Source organism: Protopterus annectens, chromosome 13.part0, assembly GCF_019279795.1.
Source record: "Protopterus annectens isolate FY-2018-M chromosome 13.part0, PAN1.0, whole genome shotgun sequence".
Lineage (NCBI taxonomy): Eukaryota > Metazoa > Chordata > Ceratodontiformes > Protopteridae > Protopterus > Protopterus annectens.
Genome location: NC_056747.1, coordinates 1320486836 through 1320511567, shown reverse-complemented (window position 1 = coordinate 1320511567; position 24732 = coordinate 1320486836).

Here is a 24732-nt window from a genome sequence, read left to right as displayed (position 1 = left end):
TGCCAAAAGGGACATTGTCCTCACACACACTAACCCCCCTCAGCCAAAAATACACACTTGCCATTCGCAGAATTCAAACCCCTATCTGACTATGTTATGACACTCGAGATGGACACATTAGCAGAGTGTGCTATTCACATTACTGGGAGGGCCTACTTCTCTTGCTGTACTTATAGGGTGCTGACATCATCAGTGTTTAGAAAGGGAAATGTGCATCCTGTAGTCTGTTCTCCTAGTTGCCAAAAGGGACATTTCCTTCACACACACTAACCCCCCTCAGACAAACACACTTGCCATCTGCAGGATTTAAACCCCTACCTAACTATGTTATGACACTTGAGATGGACGCATTAGCGGAGCGCGCTATTCGCATTACTGAGAGGCTTTTCTTCTCCTGCTATACTTATAGAGTGCTGACATCATCGGTGTTTAGAAAGGGGAATGTGCATCCTGTAGTCTGTTCTCCTAGTTGCCAAAAGGGACATTGTCCTCACACACACTAACCCCCCTCAGCCAAAAACACACACACTAACCCCCCTCAGCCAAAAACACACATTTGCCATTCACAGGATTCAAACCCCTATTTGACTATGTTATGACACTTGAGACAGACGCATTAGCAGAGCACGCTATTCGCATTATTGGGAGGTTTTTCTTCTCCTGATGTACTTATAGAGTGCTGACATCATCTGTGTTTAGAAAGGGGAATGTGCATCCTGTAGTGTGTTTCCCAGTTGCCAAAAGGGGCATTTCTCTCCCACAGACTTACACACACAACAACCCCACTCACACAGAGCATTTGCAGGATTCAAACCCCTTCCTAACTATGTTATGACATTTGTGATGGACGCATTAGCAGAGTGCGCTATTCGCATTACTGGGAGGTCTCTTTTCTCCTGCTATACTTATAGAGTGCTGACATCATCGGTGTTTAGAAAGGGGAATGTGCATCCTGTAGTGTGTTTTCCTAGTTGCCAAAAGGGACATTTCTCTCCCACAGACTTACACACACACCAACCCCACTCACACAGAGCATTTGCAGGATTCAAACCCCTACCTAACTATGTTATGACACTTGTGACGGACACATTAGCAGAGCGCGCTATTCGCATTACTGGGAAGCTGCTTTTCTCCTGCTGTACTTATAGGGTGCTGACATCATCGGTGTTTAGAAAGGGGAATGTGCATCCTGTGGGGAGGCAGACACCAAGCACACTCTGGTTAAGCTGTCATTCCCTAGGGCAAACAGCCTAGTGTTGCCTTCTACACCCATATGTTTAATTGTCAAATGCACATTATTTGTTGCTGATAGACTGTTTGCACATCTTTATTGCCATAGCATTCCCTGTTTGTATGAACAACTTGTGCATCTGTGGAAGATGTTTGCATATGGGAGGGATCCACTATATCACGTATGTCTCTGTAGTCATTTAACTGTGTGCACTGGGCAGACTGCTGTAATGTGGTTGGTTCCTGGAATAACACATACAAATACCAGATATGTGTGTCCAACTGCTAAACTGAGATTTGGCCTAAGTGTGTGAGCATGCCCAGTTCAGCCTTCCCATGGCATGTTGTCTGACATATGTCTCATTTATCAAAGTGTGTGAGCATGCCCAGTGTGAGCATTCCATATGTTGGACTCTGCAGCCCACCACATTTGTGGATGAGTGTGAACTTCAACAAATATCACCCGTTTATGGTTGTGTGTTGTGTGTCATGTTGTGTAGTTACTGTACAACTGCTTTGTGTGTGAACACAACAGGATTATACTGTGCCTGCAGTGTTTGCATGGGATACTTTGCATACAGTTGTCAACATCCTTTCACACTGACCTAACACTGTAGTACTGTATAGTGTACTGGTAGTACTTTGACTGTGGTGGACAGTATCCTGGGCTTTAGTGCTATCACTGCTTTACATTTCGATAGTGGGCACAACAGCCTGGTTAGGGGCCAGTTGTGTACATCTGACCATGTTGCATTCTGTTCAGATATGAACTACTTAAACCAGGCTTGTCCAACATCGGTAGTGTATTCCACAACATAGGTGTACATTTGCAAACACTAGCGATGTGCCCTAGTCCATGTCTAATGCTAGTTGGAGAGTGTGTTTGTCCTTCAACACACATTGTAAGTGGAGTTTGCCATGACATATGTCATGGTTAGTATACTGTGCCTCTGTCTACCTGTGACATGACAGTGATACCCAGGATAAAGCTACCATCTCCCATCCACTCATCAAGATTCCTATTGAGGAAGATTGATAAGTGACTCTATGGGTAGCCTGTACTGGGGTTCACTCATGGGTGGGGTGGCTTCTGTGTTATGGATCACGCAGTACAGCTTGTCCTATGTAAGTCAGTGCTGGGGTTCAGGTCTCTCATGTGCATAGCTCACTGCCATTCAGATTGTACAAGGTGCAGCATGTTTATTGATACCAGCAACACAGGCAACACATGGCATCTGTGCAAGCTCTTTGATACTCCTGGTGAGGTACTGTTGGGGACTTTACGGTTGATGGAGGTGTCTGCTGAGGTACATCCCACAGGGGCTATTGTAGTCAATTGTACCGCTGATGAAGGATGACTGCAGAGCCACAATGACCTCCCCTTATCTAGATCTGACAACCTTCATGATTAGGTGGGTATATGGTATGTTTCTGTAAACACTACAGCACATGTTTGTCCAATGCAGGATATCTATCACCTTGTGTCCCCAGGTCTCTCATTACATGTTAACTACATAATGGGTTAACACCTATGTGGTAAGTGGTGGGCACTTACTGTATATCCACGGGGGTTGACCATACACTTTTCTGCAATTAGCTTGCTGACATGGCTATGGCACCAGTTGTCTGTTTCTATGTGGCCCTTTTGTGGGATGCTTGTGTCAGCTGGTGGATCATATGTGGTGAGCAGTTTGTAGTCCTCTGCAAACATGTTCGGACACAGTCCTTCCATGTTTGTCTGTACCTATGGGACAGATATACCAGACGAGGGAGATCCCAGGACAAAGCCTTGTGGGATGCCAGTTATATCTGGTTTATAGTTTGACATGGCTGCAGCATGTCTGACCATGTCTGTTCTGTCCTTGGTCTGGTTTGCAACCCCTCTACTGACATGGGGGTTTATATTTAAGCTGGTGAGCTTATCTATAATGAACACGTAGGGTATTGTATAGAAGCCTTTGCAAGGTCCAGCTACGCTGTGTGGACCACATTGCCCTCATCAATGACCTTAATGACTGTTTCAATTGAGTCAAACATGTTTAGGGGCAGGATCTGCACTTAAGAAAGCCACACTGGGTAGGGTCCGGTGTCAGTAGGTCCCCAATATTTTTATGTCTGTGGTACATGCTGATCCTTTCCATAGCTGTGCAGACCGAGCTTCTCAGGATTCTGGGGTAGTAGTTTTCAGTATCCATTCAGGCAACACCTTTGTTGAGAAGGACCACTGTTGTTGTACACTGCTCCTTGGGTACATATTCTGTGGTAAGGCTGACATTGAGCAGTAGTGTGGTTTGGCATTCCATTCATCTTGGAGTCCATGTTGCACTAAGCCCAGGACACCATCTCATACCATTGCTGCTGTGTGTTTTGCTTTGTAGATGTTGGCTGTTACCTCAGCATCTGCAATGTCAGGGGCCAGCAGTATGCTGGGATAGATATTCTGCATTCGGGGGTTGCACTGCACCTGTCAGGATGTATGTTGGCAATATGTGTGTGTGTTTGTGATATTTGTGTGATTCAGGGCATATCTGTGAATTCCCAACATGGTTCCTACCATCAGTTGTGAAAGCCTTGGGATTATCCTTAGTGTCCTGTACAATTTGTATCTTCATAGGTTCATAGGTTCATACTAGGCTATCCACCCTAGGGCATTTGTTAGCCTAGCCAGAGTGTGTGTGGCTTTGCCACCTTGCTATGTGAATATTATGGCCATTTATGATTTGCTTTGCTGTGCCTCTGTCTGGACATGACACAGTGAAGACCCCCAGTGTAACTCTACAATCATCCATCCACTTGGCAGGATTCCTGTTGAAGAGTGTCAGTGAGGGGCTCTGCCTAACATGGAGTGGGATTCTGGTCCAGGGTGTGGGTAGCCTCTGGATTATGTATCTGTCCCACCAGCACATCCTAATTCATTATTTGTTGAGGTTGACATCTCTCACTCTCACAGCTCCGATGGATTTGAGTTTTCTGGGGTGGAGCATGTCCATTACTCCTGTGTTGGGCATGGCCTTCTACAACAGGCATGCGATGCCTCTGTGTAGGCAGTATGTGACTGCATTCAGCTGGGGTGTCTACAGCCAGGCAGCATATGACATATATTTGAGACCCTTTATCCTCTTGGTGAGGTACCTTTGAGGTCTTTCTAACTGTTGCAGGTGTCAGGTAAGGTACATCCCATATGAGGCATTGTACTAGATTATGGGTGTGATTAGAGAACAGTATAGGGGCACAATGATCTCTGTTGACGTAGATGTGAATCCTTTCCTGATACGGTGTCAAATGTAGACAGTCTTCCTAGCCACATTGGCAATGTGAGTGTCACATAACAGGTTACTGTCCACTTGTGTCCCTAGGTCCCTGGTTACTCCTTCCATACATAATGGTTTACCACCTATGTGGTAATTTGTGGTACCTTGTTTGGTATTTGGTGGGACATTCATACTGTCCAGTGTCTTCAGGACGGCTGGGTGGGGTTCCTGTGTGTGAGAGTGTGGTCTGTAGCATGCTACAGACTGTACAGCAGTCTTGCCTACAGTTAGTTGCACATGGGTGGACTCCAATGCCTTGTGCATTGTCAGTTACCTGGACATATGGGTGTCTGTGCTGACTATGGATACTCACCCTCCTTTTATGTTTTGTTCCAGGTTTTGAGGCCATGACACATGATACGTGGTATAACCTGGTAGTGCTGGTGTGCTGTCAGGAGGCTTGCAGCAGGTTTCTGTCACTGCACAGACATCGATGTTCTCCATACTGGGGATGGCCTTGGGAGCATGCATATTGGGGTTTACACATCTGGCATTGGTCAGCATTTCCCTTATGTTTCTTTCCACTTATGTTTTCTAGGGTGGTGGGTCAGTCTTTTCAGCCTTGCCTACAAAAGGCTCTATGGAGGTGGCAAAGGCCTTATCCAATATTCAGACGCCCAGGGGTAACAGGTGCAAGCCATCCCAGGAACAGCTGCGTGGCTTGTCAAGCATGACATCCCAAGCAGACAGACATTGGATCCCCTTGGAATGACACCAGGAAGTGTGCCACTTGCTATGACTGATCATTCCGTGTTTGTACTGTGGCATTATTCTTGGTAAGGGTAGGATGCTGCAAATGGTGAGTGTCATACCGGCCTGGACTACATAATCAGAGAGCTCATCTATGTCTCTTTTCATGTAGTCTAGGGAGGTACATCTCAGGTCATTCACACTAGCATGGACTATGACTGCATCATATTTCTACTTGCTTTGGAGTGACCTGCATACTTCTGTTATGTGGCGTATTGTGGCAGCCTACAGACAGCTTACTGTACCCTTTCCCTTGTTCAGTCTGGTGTGCGGGACAGCAGTGTGTCTGACTATGGAGTCACCTATTACAACTGTATCAGGCATGCTGTTTCTCCTTCTGGCCTGTGACTGTTTGGCACACCAGCTTTGTGTACTATGTGCTGCATGTGCTATGTTTGGAGGTTGTTTGATTGGGTGTCTGCTTTAGAGGCCTCTGTTGGTGTGCTGTGTTTGTAATTTGTGCCTTCGGGAATGTTTTTCTGTGTTTATGTGTTTGGTTTGCAGTTGTGATAGGTCTATGTGGGACTGTGTTTGTGGTGTGTGTGGTTACCTTCTCCTCCTGACTAGTTTTGGGAGTACTGAGTTGAGGGAGCTCAGCCTCCAGTTTGGATAGATGGTTGCATCTCTCACATATATTTGTATTTCTTGGGTGGAGTTGGGGGTTGTCTGTGTACTTGGGGCAGGTGTAACATTGCCTCAGGATTCACAGATTCAACTTGTGGGTGGCCTTAGTGGATTGTATGTGTGGACAGATTTTATTGCCATACTACTGATCAGTGATTACTTCATTGTTTATGTTTGCTCTATCATGTAGTAGCTTCCTCATTCTCTTGCATGGTTTGGTTATGGCTGGTGTCCACCATGCCAGATTCCTGCGTGTATGGCATTGTTTCTTGTTTTAATTTAGGATTGCATAATCCAAGCATTCCTGGCAGTGTTCATGGAATGGCTGTATTACAGGTTCTGAGGTGTGGCCCATATTTTGCACCTGCACAGGACCTTTAATGGATTCCACATCAGTTTGGAGGAGTGCAAATATTGCTTAACACATGTTTTCCACTGTGGTTTTCTGGCCAGGGACTGTGGTCAGGATTTGTATATCCAGTGTGATTACTCTATGGTCTGGTTTTACCAGTGAGCAATACACTTCTCATCTTGCCATCCAGTACCCATGTTGCTGATTATCACATCCAGTATGCTTACCCCTCTTGTGGGAGTGGTACGTTGTTCCTGGGCCTTTTGGTTTATGGATTCTATGAACTTTTGTCCTACACTGTTGGAGCTAGTATAATGCTCCCAGTCTATGTCTGGGTATTTTCAGTCACCCAATATAATGTGGTTTGGAGGACTTGATATATTCATGTATTCCAGCATAGGCCATTTGCAGTTCCTGGTGTTGGGACAGTAGTCTGTTGCAGGCTATAAACTGGGGGGCAGTTTTAGCCACTGTTACTTGACCATGGCTAGTCCATGCTGCTTTTTGTTGTGGTACCAACATGGGGGTGTGGTTATCCTTGACAATTCTTGCTAGTCACCCTCCTTTTGTAGCTTGTTCCATGTTTTGGGGCTGTACAGCACAGTATGAGGTGTAACCTGGTAGTGTTAGGGTGCTGTTGTGAGCCTTGGCTCAGTTTTCTGTTACAGCGCAGATATCAACATTCTCCATACTGGGTGAGTTTAGACTGCATGCATCTTGTTGTTTTGACTTATCCCTTATCTTATTCTTATCCCTTCTGATACCTATGGAGATAGGTTTGTGTTTTGAGCCTTACCTATTCAGGGCACACTGTGGGTAACAGCAGCCTTTGCCAGTATCCATATGGCCTGCACTGATAGGTGCACGCCAGTCCTAGCAGGTGGTGCATCATGTCATGCTCAGCATGTCATCCCAGACTGGCACACATTGGATCCCCTTTGACTAACTGCGATACTTCAGTCAATTATTGCACTTGATCATCTCATTGTCATGTTGTGGCATGATGCTTGGTGAGGGTAGGATGTTAGTCAGGGTCCTCAGGTGTGCATATAGTACATGGTGTTACATTACTTAACACATAGCATTCATGCCTCAGGTGGTGCTGCAGGGCTGCCTCTGTCGGATGCGCATATTACACTTCCCTGTACATATTTGAGAGCAGGTTGTGTCATGTTAGGCATCCCTGTTACTATATGAGTGAGTCAGAGAGGGGTATCATTCCCAGAGTTCCTACTGAGCCAGTGTATGTGCTATGCATTGCCTCTTTGCCAAGGCCAGGGCATACTGGGCACGCCTCCTTCTGCCTACTGGGGCAGGCTCAGGTTGTTCCTCCTCCGAGTCACGCTCTGCCTGTGATGGCCTTGGCAATGGTGGGGGGCTGTTTGGCCCGGCCCTATGCTGGTCCTGCTGCAGCTGTTTTCGCAAGATCATATTATGTAGCATAGCACATACCGTGATGATTTGGGTACATGTAGTTGGTGTGTACTGCAAGGCTCCACCAGATGTGTCCAGACACCGGAACCGTGACTTGAGCAGCCCAAACACGCGCTGTATTACATTACGTGTTTGTGCGTGTGCCTCATTATGGCGTTCCTGTTCAGGTGTGTGTGCGTTTCTGATGGGTGTCATCAGCCACGGCTCCAGTGCATAACCTGCATCCCCCACTAGGTGTCCATGTGGGATGTCCCCATTGGCAAATGTCTGGTACAGCTGCATCAAATGCCAGATGTGGGAATCATGGTAGCTCCCAGGACAGCCAGCACACACATTCATTATTATGCCCTGGGCATCACACATGACCTGGCAGTTGATGGAGGGTAAGCCCTTGCGGTTGATGTATGCCCTACCCCGCTCACCGGCTGGTGCTTTGATGCGTATGTGCGTGCAGTCTATTGCACCCACTACCTCAGGGTATTCCGCTATTTGCTGGAAGAGACGCATATTGCTGGCCAATACCTCACGGGCATTGGGGAAATATACATGATCACCGACATGTGCTGACATGGCATCCAGGAACTGGTGCAGTACCCTGGAGGCTGATGCCTGTGATATCCCCATCATATCACCAGTTGGTCTCTGGAAGGTACCTGTTGCTAGTATTCTTAGGCCAACACATACCTTGGTTTCCACTGGGATGGGTTCCCCTCTGTTGGTTCTGTGTGTGAGGCGTGGCCTGCACAGCTCCACTATTTGCTGCAGGAGGTCTCTGTCCACTCTATAGCTCTACTATCTCCAGCTCATGTAACCCGTGGTAGGTGACCCTGGGCCTGTACACTCTTCTCCGTCTCCTCACTGTGGGTTGTCTGGCACCATCTGCATTGTCACCACCCTCAGCAAGTCGCCTATGTCTCATTATGACAGCTATGGCAGCCCCTAACATTTCTGCTCTGAGTTCAGCTTTTTCAGTTTTCACTTCTGATAACTTAACTCCTGTCTTGCAGTGTCTCTTGAGATAAACATCCTGCACTGCTGTTTGCAGAGTTTTAAGTGCTGGGCTGGGCTACTATTCTGCCTGTGTAATTGCCTGCATCTAATTGTTTTCACCTGCTAGCTCCAGCAGTATTCCCTGCTAACTTCCTACTAAATCTGTTGCTTCCTTTTTCCTTTCTGTTTCCTCAGGGTGGAGCCGTGTGTAAACGAGCAGAAACATGCTCACAGTGGCTTACACACGCGCACACATACTTACACGGTTCAGAATCTGCTTATTCAGATTAAAACGCGTGCACGCCCGCGCAAACAGTGTTAAACATCTCCCAACATGCTCCCACATGCTCAGTCTGCCTTACACGCGCACACACTGCCTTACTCGCGCTTCATGGCGCCACACGTGCGCATACACATCCAGCAAGAAACTTTGGTGTAGGCAACAGTGTACACCTTCCATTTCTTGACTTTCTCATGCTTAGTTAGTGGCACACCTCTTTCCATGATATCTGTCTGACATCTGTCATGTAACTCTGACCTCCAATGAACTGCATTTCTTTCTACCATTCCCCCCTGTGATGTCACCTATCTCCTACTCTGTTCCTCCCCCTTCTGTAACTCTTACACTACTCAGACTGTGCTCATTTGCTATGTGACAGTGGAATTCAGTATCCTTACACTCATTTGCATCAGATTGCCTACTAATGCTTAGTTACATGTCTTAGACTCAGCTTCCCCCCTTAGCAACCACTACACGGTGGCCATGTTGGTTTTGGTCTGCTGGTCCCTGCATTGACATTCCATGTATTGCATAAAACCTACATTTGTAGGTTTACAACCTTCATTTTTATGTTCTATACAGCGCAGCCCATTTGCGCGGGGCTGCGCTGGGTTTAAACATCGGCAATCGCCGAAAAAAAATTATATTTTTAATATATTTGCATCAGGTTACTTTGCCAATGGCCACATATTTGGCCATTGGCATGCTGCCTGACACATATGCACCCTTTATTTGGAGCTGACATGGCTCCATTGCAGTTTTTGCAGAAACGTACTCAGTTGTCAACTGAGTACATTTCTGCAGCTAAAACGGCTCTTACACGGGCTGTTCTGGGCTTCTTGGATCGCTAATCATCCTCATTTGCATGCTATTCGGTTGCAAGTGAGGTGATTAGCTTATCCACGCCCACTCCGTGTAAGAGCCGTTTTAGCTTGTCTCTTACACGGACTTTGGGCTGTTCCTGGATCGCGAAGGCTGCATGGAGTCTTACACTACTCTTAGACTCCGTGCAAGCCTTCGTGAATCCGGCCCTTAGTCTAATCTTTCTAGTTTCTAGCTATTTCTCAGAGAAAACACAATTCTAAGAAAAACTTACATATAGAACAAAGCCAGAGTGCTGATGAGATGGATGGTCAAGATAAAAATGCTTAATGCTCTCTGATTCTCTCTGTTTTTAAAATCACATTCCTGGTTCACATTACATCATTCTTCACACTTCCCTGGGTTCCTAGGCTAATAGAAACTACATTTACATTCTTTAGTAAACTCACACCAGGTCAGGAAGCAAAGCCATAAAGGACATTTATGCATGCAAATTCTGGCCATTAAATCTGGCCTTAAAACAATAGCAAGAATTCCTTCATCTAGACTGGTCGGAGCTGTGTTTACATCAAAAGGGTCACAACATGCTTTCCTTGGTCAGTAGAGTGCACTGTTGTTACACTTTTTTCCAGTTCCACATGTAAGACTATTTTTACCATTTAAGACAACAAGCCTGTGGTTTACATTAATATTTACAGATGACAGAATTATCTCCAAAATTCTATTTGGCTAGGCTGGCAGCCTTCTGCTATCTTCACCCAAGCTTCACAGTTGCTTTCTTTATTTTTACAACTGTTTTCCATGCCAGTGGCCTTATACTTGGCCATTGGCATGCTTTCTACATAATATCCACCCTTTATTTGGAGCTGTCATGGCTCTGTTTTGTTGTTTGCAGAAATGTACTCTGTTACTGGCAGAGTACATTTCTGCAGATTACACTAGTCCTTCTTGGCCGGTTTCCAGTTTCCTGGATTGCAAATTCACCTCATTTGCATGGATTTCTTCTGCAAATGAGGTAATTTGCATACAGGGGCTAAGTCCGTGCAGTACTAGTGCAGGAGCACTCATACACATCCCTACAGCTTATTCCTGGATCGCGCAGCAGACATATTGCCTGCTGGAGCTCCTGCACTAGTCCTGCACACCATGCAGGGCTTGCTGAATATGGGGGTTAGTGCACACTTAGTGCAGGCTTTATTAAATCTGGCTCAATATCATCGTCTTTCATATACTGACTGTTGCAAAATTACAATATACCACAGTCATAAAACTGTGAAAGGAAACAATTGCAAGTAAAGCTGGCAAGATGAAAAGAACACAAGAAAAAAGTAGATAATCAGCTATTCAAAATATACTTGGAAGCATTTTCTTTTATAGGAATATCAAAAAAATGAAGATGTTTACAATTCCAAGGAGCAAACAAAGTAAAAAGTGTCTCTACTGACAACAAGGCTGTGCCATTCCAAGCACTGTTGCATTAACGAGAAAAGACATGAGTGATTTGCTTAGTCAAAGGATTATGAAAATATATTTCTCAAGAAATAATTAACATGGGAATGTAAATCAAACCTGTTAAAATTTGGTTCTCAGTAATTAATTAAATAGTAATTAACATAATTATAGTAGTTTATAACAAATGCAAAGGATATATGACATTTGTGTTCACCTTCCAGTACAAACTATACTGATGTACTGCAGAACTACCTCAATAGCCTCAGGAACTAAAATGCTTTAGGTATTACAGTAAGGTTTTTGACTCCATATCAACATACAGAATGAACAGTTCCAAAACCAGTACTACTCTCCCTGTGCTGAAGAACGTAGTTCAATAGGCAAACCATGCCTCCATAAAGCACTGTTCTAATTATTAGGTAGCAGATGTAGCCTAAAAGCAATATAAATAGTAAATATAAATATAAATAGTAAACATAAATATAAATAGTAAATGTAAATATAAATATAAATAACAAACATAAATATAAATAGTAAATGTAAATATAAATATAAATAGCAAACATAAATATAAATAGTAAATATAAATATAAATAGTAAACATAAATATAAATAGTAAATATAAATATAAATAGTAAACATAAATATAAATAGTAAATATAAATATAAATAGTAACTATAAATATAAATAGTAAACATAAATATAAATAGTAAATATAAATATAAATAGTAAATATAAATATAAATAGTAAAGCACAATTAGAAAATGGGCTTCAAGAATAAGCAAATCACAATGGATACTGTACGCTCTAAAGGGGTGAAATCATGTATTGAGAGACTCTAGTAAAAAAAATACAAATCCACCTAGTCATGGCACATAATCCACGTGCCATAACTAAAACCTTTACTTATCACTACTCTCTCATTTCCATTCATTATTTATGCCCAGTTTTTAGCTTCTGCTGGTGCTCTGGTTTTGTTTTTAAAGCTACAGTTAGCAAACACACAGGTAAATGCAACAACAGCAGTTAAAAGCAGCTGTGCATGTGCTTGCATGCATCTGTGTGTCTGCCTGACTGTTTGCATGTCAAAGGATAGGGATGTAATAGTTTCCACTTTTTTTTTTGACAGCAACAAGTGGATAGCGATACACTACAGGAACTCTGCAACCTTTGTCATCCCCAACTCAGACCCAGGCCAAACCAAGGGAAACCAATACCAGCAGAGACACAGATAGGTGTAGCACTTAGAATTTTAGCTACAGGAACCTTTCAGAGATGAACAGGGGGCATGGTGGGGGTGTCACATGCATCTGGATTCAGGATCCTCCATTATTTCTTGAATGCTATGTTCCAACATGCCAGTGACCACATATATTTTCCCCATACTCCTGAGGACAGGGCCTCAAATATATAGGAGTTCTACCCTGAAGAAGTGGGTGCCATAGATTGTACACATATAGAAATCAAGGCACCACAGGAACAGGGAAGAGTCTACATAAATAGAAAGGGCTTTCACTTTATTAACTGCCAAGTCATGTGTAATGCTAAGGGAATCATCTTGACTGTATATGCTGGTAACCCAGGCAGTTATCATGTCTCACATATCTGGCACACCTTCCAACTGTATCAGATGTTCACTGGGGTGATATCCCACAAAGTTATTTACTGGGGGATGCAGGTTATACACTGGAACTGTGGCTGATGACACCCATCAGAAATGCAAGCACACCCGGTGAAGAATGCCATAATGAGGCATGAGGCATAAGGCATAAGCTGAAACCAGAAATATCATAGAGCATCTATTTGGGCTGTCAAAGTTGCAGTTCCAGTGCATAGATACATCTGGGGGAGCTCTGCAGTACAATCCACGTACATGTACTGAAATTTTTACCATCTGTGCAATGCTTCACAACATCATCCTGAGAAGACAGCTTCAGCAGGATCAACAAGGGGATGGGGCACATATCCCACCACCAATGGCAATTTCACCACAGCCGCACCCAAGTGAGGAGTCAGAGGGGGAGCCAGCAGCTGCTGTGGGTGTAGACAGACTTAGACATGCTCATTATGGCCTACCACTGGCTAACAGGCAACACATAGCACACTCACTTACCACCTAAGGGGTTAAAACCTTCATCCAATGGACATACATATACTAACATTGATGCCAGGCAATGCTCACAACCTTTACCTACCCATGTAATAGCTGTGTACTCAGCCCTGAACTAAAATTGTAGTAACTGCTGGATTTGGAAGGTAAGTGCTGAACCTGGAATATTAAAACAAAATTGTGTAATAATACAAATGAATGTCATATCCTTGCATGTTGTTAGTTGGTAAATTTAAGCAAGTAAAAGGTGAGTGATTTGTACAGCAATGATTTCAACATGTGACAGCAGAGACTTATGTGAATACGTGCCCTCTGTCAATAACAGGTCTCAGGCATCAAAGATTCACACATTCATACCTCTCAAAAGTATTGATGGTTACCAAATGTCCTCAGTTTTGTTTCTTACTTTTGTACTGGCAAATCATTAAAGACAGAAGTTAGAAATTAATGAGACACATTTGAGTTTCAGACTGCATAACCCTCTAAAACCAAGAGTGAGAAGGTCACACAGAAAAAAACAATCAGTAAAAACTAAATGAAAACTCCAGCTAAGCTAGAGCTTCCACTAAGTGACCTCTCAAACCTCGTGTATCAGAGAAGAGACATGGGATATATGCAAATTACCCTTATGAACATCAAGTGTTTCGGCTATTTGGTGAGTCTGAATGCCTCTGACTTATATCTTTTTCAATCATTTCAATAGACAAGTTCAAACCAAAACGCCAAACCCCACTAGCTGCGGATATGCAAATTTCAGCCTTGTTATAACTCATCAGCACAGCACAAATAGAATACGTGACCAAGTATAAGAAACACAGGGCTGTTATACCCAGCTGATGTCTATTACCAATAGGGTGACTGCAAAATAGCTCAACTAACAAACTAAAACAAAGAGTGAGAAGGTCACACAGAAAAAAACAATAAGTCGTGGGTATTCAGAATTACCAAATAGCTGAAACACCTGATGTTCATAATCGTAATTTGCATATATCCCATATTTCTCTGATACAAGAGGTTTGAGAGGTCACTCAGTGGAAGTTCTAGCTTGGCTGGAGTTTCCATTTGTTTTTTATTGATTGTTTTTTCTGTGTGACCTTCTCACTTTTTGTTTTAGTTTGTTAGTTGGGTTATTTTGCAGTCACCAATCACGAAGTTGAAAACACACTACACACAAAAAGGTAGTTCGGTTACAATAAAGGCTGTCTTCCAAAGTAAATGTTCGTTTCAGCAATAATCACTTCCAAAATACCGGTCAGAATTCTTTATTAACTAAACATGAACAAGTGTAAAAAGAACTGGATTTAGTGCTTTCATCTCCACAACGGAGATGTACAAAAAGTATACATATTATTATTAGTTGAATGTTTAGTATTATGAAGTACATACAACATTACCTGTAAGAAACAAGAATTCTGTATACCTCAGGGACTACATTTTTGTATTTTTTGGTATATTTTTTGCCTTTTATATGTAAATAAAAAGGCATGCGGAAAAATATTTGTTTCAACACAGAAGAAAGCATTGATGTTACTTTCACATATATGGGGTTATGTTTAGATTGTTGGATGCTACACTGATTTGTCTTTTTCTTGCTCAGTATAAGACAAAGGGGCATAATTTTTATTTGAGCTTTTTATTTGAGCTTTAAACTTGTTTATGTAGTTTTTGGTTGTGTTGGTTTCACACAAGCATCATTACCTATTTTTTGTGGTATTTCTATGTATAGGAAGTATACAACGCTAAGGTTGCCAAGAGATTTTTATTTACTTTTTTATTATTATGGCCAGACAATTAATTTATTTGACTCAATTTAGTTGACTCAATTGATGTTCAATAAGTATGTTAATTGATTTTAATTGTTTCTACCAATTTTGTATAAAAGGAATGGCAAAAGTGCAGTTAATTGATTCTGAGGAGGTCTCCGTTGTGGAGATGAAAGCGCTAAATCCAGTTCTTTTTACACTTGTTCATGTTTAGTTAATAAAGAATTCTGACTTCGGTATTTTGGAAGTGATTATTGCTGAAACGAACATTTACTTTGGAAGACAGCCTTTATTGTAACCGAACTACCTTTATTTTGCAGTCACCCTGTTGGTAATGGACATCAACTGGATATAACAGCTCTGTGTTTCTTATACTTAGTCAAGCATTTTGCTTGTGTTGTGCTGATGAGGTTATGACAAGCCTGAAGTATGTATGTGTACAGCTCATGTTATTTGGTGTTGTTGGTTTGAAGTTGTCCATTGAATTGACTGAAAAAAGAAAGTTGTTGTTATTCAGATTTGTCAAATAACAGAAATACCTGAGGTTCATAAGGGTAATTTGCATGCATCCCATGTGCTTCTGATACAAGAGATTTGAGAGGTCACTTAGTGGACATTTTAGCTTGGCTGGAGTTTTTATTTGGTTTTTACTGATTAGACTTCATAATCCTCAGAAAATTCTTAAAAATGCTAATGCAAAAACTGTTTTGGTTCTATCAACTGTCTGACTTTGAAAGACCAAAATATGTAAAAAGTACAATTAGCAAAACAACATCACAAACACAGATGTACTAAGCGCTGTCAGCTGTTCACTCTAATCATCAGAAACAAAGCGTATGTATCCCTGAATTCAAAAGATAGCAAACAAGGATATGGCACAGATACCATCACTTATACAGGGTGTCATGGGGGGGGGGGAAGGAAGCCAAGGCTGGGGCAGGAAGCCAAGGCTGACACAAAAGGTAAATGAGTGTGTATGAGTAAGAACGAGAAACAGGCAGACATTTGGAGAAAGTTACAAATGACCAATGAGATAGAATGAGCTTTAAATACCATGACTAAACCATGTAACTGTTGTGTGTGTGTGTGTGTGTGTGTGTGTGTGTGTGTGTGTGTGTGTGTGTGTGTGTGTGTGTTTGATTGTATGGGTCCTCTAGCTGAAATTGGTGTCTGAGTGTCTGCAAGAACACAGCCAAGCTCTGTGCTAGCTCTACATCTTGGTATGTCAGACAAGTTTGAGCCAAGCATGGTAGAGGTGGCAGTTCATTGCTGTCATACCCGACCATGAGAACTGGCTCTGCCAGGAGTTGCACTGGCATATCCACGCCCATGGTCAGATGCACTCCTGCTACCTGAATGTGACTGATGTCTGGTGGATGAGTTCTGCTTATGAAGACACCCAGGACCATGAACCCATAGCCTTCCACATCTGTGTGTGGACACCTCAACCACTGATGGAGCATTGGAAGTAGTGCCATTATGGGAGAGTGATCAGGCATGACCACATCAGCTAATATCAGATGATGTGGTTGACCTACCCCCATGTGGATACTGTCCCCCTCCCAGCAGACATTCCATCACAGACACTGCCCATTCCAACATGCCATTCATCCAATCCATTGAATCAGCAACATGGCGGAGACAGTCACTCATGTTAGCCTGTGCCACATCTACAACCCTAAACATTTTTCTGGAGGACCTATGGCAACATGTCTACTTCTCCATGACAGCCCTAAACATATATCGAGTGGCACAGGAAGAACACTTGGATCAGGTGGAAGATGGACAGCAGGACTCCTCTGAGCACCCCTAACAACCCTCCTACATGGCACCTCACTCAAACTTTGGTTACGGCCAGAGTCAACAGGCACTGATGCTGCAGTAATCATACTACCCTGATCGAGTGTCTCACCCTCCACCTATCCAATATCTGAGGGCTCACTGGAATGGGTTGGCATAGGCCTACTGACTGTGTCTGATGGAATTACAGGGGATGGCTGAATGTCAGCCTCAGTGTCAGATTCAACCTCTGCACCCCCTGCCTGTGCCTATGTTTGGCCACCATCATCATCAGAGTCTGCTGATACTCTGACATCAGGTGGTACGAGTCCTACACTCCACTGTCAGGATCACCTGTGATAATAAGCAACAAACACAGGAAATAAATTAATACCTACAATACTATAGCCCAATATATGCTAACAGAGTAACAGTGGTGCCACTATTACAGACAGTACAGCAATACACACAACAACCCTGACACCCACATCACACATATGGATAAAATAAATAATTCCTTGAACTGCTCATAAGTACAGACATAAAAATGTTTGGCTTACCACGTGCAGATGATTCTAAGGTCCCTCTAGAGGATGGTTCTGGAAGAAGTTAAGCAAAAGGTAAGGACACCATCATCACAATTAACACAGAGGGCCAAAACATTTTGCCCTTATATGTCCATTAATGATACTTTTAACAAGAACTTGGATGACACATCCATCCCAAGTCCATGTATAATCAACCAGAATGTGTTGTTAGCTTTATCAATCCACATCTACACTCCAAACCAAGTTATGTTAAAGAAAACTTAAGTATTGCTGTCAATATACTTCACAAGAAGTATTCAATAAGTGAGACAGGTAAGCCTACCTGGAAGCTCCTCCTGGGACATACTTGTCCTCTTTGAAACAAAAGCAACATCAATCACATGCTGTTTTGCACTTTCCACTGAACATGGTTAACACCTCAATCTTGCCATCTGTTTTTATAAATGATTCATGACTATGTCTGAGAAGCACTTCTGTGGCAATGATGGAAAATCAGTGCTATGGAAGAAAATGCTTTGTCCTTTATGCATAGGTTTGACTCCCACACTGAAAAAAATCAGTTTTAGCAGTGTATAAAGCCAAACAGATATGTGTCAGGTAATGAAATTTATGTTCTCAGTGCGTGTCTGCAAAGTTAAATCACCTAACAGTTACAGCAGTACATGCCTCTCAAACTAATGTCAAGGGTCAGCTTAACCTTCCAGTTTCCAAAATTGCTTTTCTCTTTGTTTGGCACTGTTGCCATTCGCTTAACATCACACAAGCATGGTTGGCATCATTGCTTAGGTTTGCACACAACCAGTAAACACGATGACAGGAACTGGTAGGAAATCATTATTTGGTATTGCAATGCTTATGCTTTGGGATTAGACATGTCGAGTGTTAGAGGGGAATGTGCCCCATTTGGAGAACAGAGGAGGGGTGTTCAGGAATCCAGAATATTTATTGGACTCCTGGTAAAGTGCCATAGCCAAAGGCTTTTGCAGAAGGACTACTCTGACTCCCAATACAAGTCTGAGGCTTGGAATAGTCTGGCCAAGGCTGTATCCAGTGCGACTGGCATCTCACACACTGGAGAACAGTGTAGGCACCACTTCAATGACTTGAAAAGGCACAAGGGGGATATGCTCAACCTGTGGTGGATGAGTTCTGTACTAGCAGCACCCCATAGCTGCGTAAGTATGCTAATAAAGAGAATTTATAATACACAGAAAGCTAAATATAACCAAGACTGGTATGCATAATGATCTTCTTTTCTTTTTGTTTCTTTTCTTTTCTTTTCACAACTAATTCTGAAATAGATGTGAATAGGTAGGCCCATGCTGAGTGTCTAGTGAGACTGAGGGAAGCAAGTGGTATGTATGCAACACAAGATAAGTATTATTGTAGCTTTAAAATTTAAAGCAAAATGTTGTTTTCTATGCAGTAGTAGCAAAGTAAGCATGCATAAACTAACTGTAAAAGCAAGTATGCATGTATCAGTCTGTAGCACAAACCAACTTCTGGAGTCAAGTGTAAAATTGTAGTCGGTGGTTGTGGGTTCAAATCCCATGAGTAAGAGGTATAACATACTGCAATTCTTTAACAATATTACAGAAATTAAATTTTACACAAGTGACACATAAATGCCCTATTGTTAACTTTAATCCATATAAATGCCCCAAGCATATGTGCAGTATCTGCACATTGCAGGAATTACTTTGAGCAATCTGTAATTATAGTTTGTATGAAGTTTAATTATATGTAAAACCAGATAAAATAGTTGTATCATTGTCATAATGCATTGTATGTCACATATGATGGTACTAATTTTATCTCTTTGTTTTCTTTTACACCAGACTTTATCTCTTCTTGTTTTACTTTCTATTATGTGACATCAATATTTTTCCATGTTATCCATCTGTAACAAATAACTAAATGGTTCACAGCACAGGTTGGTAGGCGTCAACCACAGTGGCTCAACTTGCCCCCGCACTATTGGCACCAAACCTGGAAGTACCACCTCTGCTGCCCTTCAGGTAGCACTACCCCATCAGCTGGTGCTTTTGTACCCTCTGAAGTAGCATTGGTGCATGCCTACACCAGATAGAGAGGTTGGTCTCCCTCATGGTCTGTAGTAGGATGAGACATCAAGCACTCCAGCAGCCAGCAGAGTAAGGGGATAGTGATGACAGTCCTGCAGATGAGGACTAGATTCTCACTCTCCCCATGTTTGACGGGCATGTATTATCTCCTTCCTCACCCTAATCATAGTGTCCCCAACCTTTTTTGTCCCTCACCATCCCTGTGTCTTGTCTTGATTGTCCTGTTTGTTTAGATTTGCTTCCTCAGCTAACCAACTTACCTGACCCAGAAATACGAATGTCCCTTGCCCAGCATTCCTCTCTAATTGAACCAAAAAAAAAAAAAACAACAGACAGGCACCAGTCCCACCAAAAAAAAAATTGATCCCATACATAGCTCTCCATTTTGTACATGTCTTCTTGACACACTTGATTTTGTCCAATTGGCTATACAGCATGACTATGTTTTTGTCACCCCTCTTTGTGTAGGTGACAGTACAAATTCATCTAATATTCTGTACATATTTTAATTTTACACTGTCAAAGAAATGGATAGCAATCGTTCTTTCCTTCCACCCTCCTGCACATTTCTATATTGCTTTCCCTTTGTTCTTCACCCTGCTTGCCCCCTATTTTACCACTTTTCTATCTACTTTATTTTAACACCTATAATCTAGTCAAAACATAGAATCACAAACAGCACACCTAAGTAAAAAAAAAAGCACTGGAGTTCTTCACTTTTTTGCATCTATGTTTGTACAGAGTTTGGCATCATGTACCAATGCCAAATGACAGTGAACAGCTCGTCTGTGGTACTGTTACCTCCACATAATGCCACTTAAACATGCTGCACTATTTCAACACACAGCAACAAATGCTGAATGTAGTATAAAGAATACTTTTATTGCATTATCACTACTTATTTAAAAGTGTTACATACACCTATATTCGAACCCTATATCATCTGGTCTCCCAAGGAAATTTGTCAATGCATTTGTACCTACTGCCACAGAGTCAGTAAAGCAGCAGGTGTGTTTCATACTCTCACTACTGAGAACACTCAGAATTTTAGCAATGAAGCTCAAGTTTACACACTGCTTAACTACAGGCAAACAGGGAAAGTGGTAGAAATGTGTATCTCACATAAGCAAACACATTGCCAAACATTGCACAAACCCACTGCTCAGCAGTGCACTATGCAAAGTGGACAATAGCATGTATTAGTTCTGTTTACTGTCCATTTGCTGTTCATGCCATGCCACTACATATGGAAACACAAACAAAATTTAGGCATTATCGAATAAAATTACCTATATTTACAATGCAGCCATCTGTTACCTTCCCCCGTGTACTGCAACCTTGGTCTTTCAGTACTTTTTCACAAATATATCAACTGCACTACATAAATAAATAGCAAATGTTGTGTTACATTCATGACACTGTGGATTGTGCCATATAAATGCCATGCACACCAGTCAACTAGCCTGTATTGATCATAATGTCACATACATGTATAGCAATGTCCCTTCTAACACCTCCAGCAGATGTTACAGTGTCAGGATGGCATGCTTGATTACCTTCCTATATTGCTGACATGTCATAATAGTTGTACAGGTGTTTTCATACAGAACCATCGCTGATCACTCAGAATCACATATGTTATGTCAGAGACATGAGATTAGTTGTGGTATTATTCTGATATTGTCCATCATTGTGCGTGCTTCTGTTTACTGTTGTCCATGAGCCTGTAACTGTGTCCTACTTGTTAGAGACTTCTGCTGACATTACAGTTATATTCAGGCAAATCATTTTGCACAGCTTCACAATATGTACCTAGCCCTAATTGTATATAACGTCCCTGATAGATGTCCTATCCATTATTTGTGTCAGGATGCTTATATCACAAAGACATCTCCATTATTATGTCATCTTATCTGACAGTCACATAATATACATTTTCACTGTGCAATCCATACTGTACCATGTCAATATGTGATTAGTGTTCCTGCCACAACTGTTTTCCATTTACATGCCCTCATCTGCTGTACATTATGATGGCTCACCTGTTTTCTTCTGCTGTATTCATTCCTATAATTCATCTATGTGCCTCTATTCAGTGCACACACTTCCCCTGTTTATTTTAAATGTCAGTCCAAGTACCACTACAGATTATTTACACAACTTGTTCAGAATGCCCGAAATGGTATTCCACAATACTCTGCACTGTATACACTGTCTTGTAATATGTTTGTACCACATACATTGCTATATTATTAACCCTGGTAATCATTGTGGTATTCCATGTAATCCCACAGACCTAGTTTGCCCGTAGGTAAACAGGTCTATATGTCTATTGTTATCCATATTGTTTTACATGGTTTCCTGGCCGGCAACACTGTTGCTAGCCATGAAACCATGCTTGTTTATGTGTAAATGCAATGTGCAACATGACTATGTAATTAGGGTTGCTGCTCACCATGCAAACACGTAAACTCAGTGTATGCTTCTTGCAAAGCCTACACAGAGTTTATTGAATCCCGGCGTATATGTGTTTTTGTGTGTCTACGTATATACGTTATTTTTAGATGTAAAGTACTTCCTCTAACAGAAATTATGTAACCTACACCACTTAAGAAACATTAGGTAGAGGAGCTGTTTTACAGGGAACTAACGGATCTTCCAGGGAAGGGAAGACCTTCTGCCTGAGGTATCAGGTCTCTCCACACTGTTGGGTGGACCATTATTTCCCCATAATGCCCACCCTTTTGGACATTATTGCTTACATAAGTTTCCTGCCATAGCACATTAACACTATCATCAAAACAATGAAACAACTTTTAAGTATTTTACAATAAACCTGATATGGAGATGTCTAATCTCAATGTACATTCCACATTTCTTATGAAAGACCACACCTCAAGCAAGTTTAGAATTTAAAAAGGAAATGTTTTTATTAAATACTTTTATTAGCTACTGTACTGACTGATATGGAAATAAGCTAGCTTTGAAAGAAACTTATGTCTACAAAGTCTACAGTTTTATGCTTTTCTAAAAGAAAGGAAGCATTACAAATCTAACTTGATATCTACTGAAAAGCAAGTTTAAAGATATGTTGAAACAGTGATCAAAGGATGTCTCACCACCTACTGCCAATTTTTTCCAGGCTATGATAAGTAAATTATCAAAGATTCGTGTTTTGTATGTACCTTTAGCCTAAGACAAGCAAGGCTTTGATATTTCACTTTGATGATCCTGCATGCATTATCTGCAGAGAAAATGGACATTGTTCTCAGTAGGTTGAAGTAGGAACATTGTTGAATCTTATTCAGTCCATCACGAAGGAAAGACTATTGAACATATTCACATATAACAGTATTGTTGTTACATATTGTTACCTTCCGTTCTATTTTTGATATCTACACCTTACTACCTCTCTGCAATACGTTTTTCTTCTTAGTGAATTATATTGCAATCACTGTATAAAATAAATCTGAAGTCAGTCAAGGGAAGTCTCATAATGGCTTCCTGTATTGCTCATTATAGAAATATAGTTTTAAATTCATGTTTTGAATAAAAACTGCAAAACTTTAATATGCAAATAATAGCTGAACACAGGAAGTAATAGACCATTAACTAGCTTAATGAGCTCAGATGGGTCCTTATGCTTAAAGCAGTATCCTCTGAAGTTATGCACCATAAGCCATCAGGTTTTATTTTGCCGTTTCAAGAGCTCACCATTCAGTGTAACAGAAATGTTTTTCAGCTGCAGCAGTGACAAATTCACATTTTCATTCTTGAGACAAACGCCCCCTTTCAAAGCATTCTAACTTTTAACATTTCTGTTCCAGGCAAAATCATAAATATGCATTTGCTCTAAAGCAGAAATCATGTAACATTTTAAGTCAAGTACAGCTATCAAGCACTGGAAAAAAAAAAAGAAAGAAAGGTACAAAGACTTAACAGCTCAAACTAAGTATATCTGCAGATTTGGAAGGATACAGTCATTTGTTTGATTCTTTCAGTAGTTCCAAGTTTCCTTGTCAAGTCATGTGTTATTATAGTAGGTTTCTTAAGTCCTTTTAGTCTCTGACAACATGCCAAGTCTTTTAGGATCATTTGTAGCTTGGGATAGTTCCTTTACTGTCTGGTGTGATAAAGAGGTACTGGAAAATGTTTGCCATCATAAAGGGAAGTGCAGCTAGGTTGGTTACTAAAGGGAAATCTGAATACAATGATTTAGCAGGTTTTATAAAGAAAATAAAACTGCTTTCTATTGTCCCTGACCTTGTTAGAAAATGAACTACTAAAACTCAACTAGGGCCCATTGACCATCAAGGACTATCCTAGTCTTGCTTTAGACAACAGTAGACAAGGACAGGTTAGATGGTGAGGCTGACAATGAAGTGGATGGGGGGCACAAACACAATCAGATTGCTGCTAACCTGGACCATTCTGGTAAAGCAATCTGATATCTTGCAGTTGTATAACTCTTCCTACAGGTCCAATCACCTAGTATTTTCATGACAATTCTTGTTTTGCAATCCATCATTTTGTGTCTCCAGTGTTGAATTTATACATTCTTAGTTATAGCGTTGTCGCCTCACAGCAAGATGTTGTCCCGTTCGATTCTCAGCTAGACCGTCTTCTGTGTGGAGGCATGCGTGAATGGGTGTTCCTTTGTTGAAGGTTGTACATCAGGGCTGGCAACTTGGCACGTAAAAATCTACTGCCAATCATTAGTGGACCGGAGTTCCGCTGTGGCGACCCCTAACCGGGATAAGCCAAAAGACACAACAAGTTATACTCATATTTAGTAGAGCATAGATGAAATTCTCATCTTTCAATGATTGTTCCATAACACTAAATTTCTTTTCATGTTCTATCAGCTGTTACATATTCTGGCATTATATGCATCTGGTGATCTCACTCCCAAACTGCCATCTTCTACGGGTTCATCATCATTGTCATCATCATCAGCATCATCATCATCATCACTATCAATTCCTTTTTCCCATTTATCTACATGGGTTTGGGGTATCTTGTTAACTGCTGCCATCTCTCTCAATTCAATGCCACACTCCTGCCTCCTTTGACAGCCATGCCTGACTGTTGCAGATCTTCTCTCACACAATCTATCCATCTCTTTGCTGGACGTCCTCGTTTCCTCTTAACTTCTTCCTGTCTGTCCCAAATCTTCTTCACTACATTGTCTTCTGCTTTTC